The sequence below is a fragment of the Lycium ferocissimum genome, chromosome 1, assembly GCF_029784015.1.
Source record: "Lycium ferocissimum isolate CSIRO_LF1 chromosome 1, AGI_CSIRO_Lferr_CH_V1, whole genome shotgun sequence".
Taxonomy (NCBI): Eukaryota; Viridiplantae; Streptophyta; class Magnoliopsida; order Solanales; family Solanaceae; genus Lycium; species Lycium ferocissimum.
This window is the reverse complement of record NC_081342.1, coordinates 64,452,181-64,453,841: the sequence shown is the minus strand read 5'-3', so window position 1 is coordinate 64,453,841 and position 1,661 is coordinate 64,452,181.

Genomic DNA, 1,661 nt, shown 5'->3' with positions numbered 1-1,661 from the left:
TACATAAAGACAACATTGGGAGAAGTTGTAAAATCCATGGGTGTGACCGCCACTTTCATACTCACACCTGTCAAGTGTTGAAATCCACGGGTGTGACCGCCACTTTCATACTCACATCCGTCAAGTATTGGCATCAAGAAAGAATTTGTATAATCCACTGTGACCATCACTTTCATACTCACACCCCTCAAGTGTTGAAACTACCTGACAAAAATTCACCACTTTCATACTCACACCCGTCAAGTAAGGTCACTGATGAGCACTACTTCAAGGAATCCATTCGAGCTGGGAGCATTACTATATTTTCCTATAAATAGAGGCATCACTTTGCTTAGAAATTATAGAATCCAATCTTGAAAAAGACATAAGAAATAGTCTTTGCTCTATTTCTCTTTCTTTTATTTTATATTTGTAGGAGTAGTATTTTATTTTTAATTTCTTTCTTTACATACTCCCTTAATGGAGTAGTTTCTTTTTGTTGGGATAGTTGAAGAAGCTTGGTATGATGTTATAATATTATCTTTACTTTAATTTTTTCATGTCTTGATATTCAAATCTTTGATCTTGCTTTTAGTTCTAATTCTCACGGAGGGATTAATTCAAGCTAGTTTATCGATTCAAAAATCTCAATATTATTTCTTTTAGTCCTAATTTCACCGAGGGATTAATTCAAATAATTTTGTTGGTTTGAAATTGTTATCTTATTATTTTTCGGTCCTAAATTTCACTGAGGGATTGACTCAAATAAGTTTAATGATTTGAGGGGTCTCTATCTTATTTCTTTCAATTCTAATTCTCGCGGAGGGATTGTTTCAAATAAGTTTAGTGATTTTAAGGGCTAATCGCAAGAGGTATTTATTCCTCATAACACAAATCAAGTCACAAAAGTTTTTCTATTCTTTTGTGAAATTTAATAGAATGGGATTTTATTATAATTGTACCAAGTGGATTCAACGACTCCCAACTCTTTTCTTTTTAAATTTTCTAATAAGTTTTTTATTTTATTTTAAGTAATTTATAATTTCAAAACCTCTCCTTTCATCAATTTGATTCTCCCAAATAGTACCCAAGACAATACGCATCCGTAGCCTCAGTAGCTCCAATCTCTCGGACTATATCTTAAACCATACTAGAATTTGACATACGAGCGACTTTTCCTATGCACTTTGGCTCATTAAATTTTTGGCGCCGTTTTGCCTGGATTGGTAAACATCTACTTCAAATTAATTTCTCTTATTACTACTTTGAGATTTCTTTCTTTGTACTACTTCTTTCAGTACTTTGTACTTTTAATTCTATTAAAGTTTTAGGGAACAAAACTTGAAGATATTATTATTATTATTATTATTATTATTATTATTATTATTATTATTATTATTATTATTATTATTATTATTATTATTATTATTATTATTATTATTATTATTCACGTTATTTTTTAAAAAAGTTTCAAGTATACTGGTACCTAATAAGTGCTAGGGAGAAAAAAAAATAATTAAAAATATGTTTTGAATATGAACTCACTACACACTTTAAAATGAAATTCAACCAACCAAGCAAGTCTTGTTGAGTCAAAAAAAATAGAAAAAGGGCCCTTACTGTACTATTGGGTAGAACCATCAAAGCTTCAAGCCAAACAAGAACACATTCTTTTAAACGGA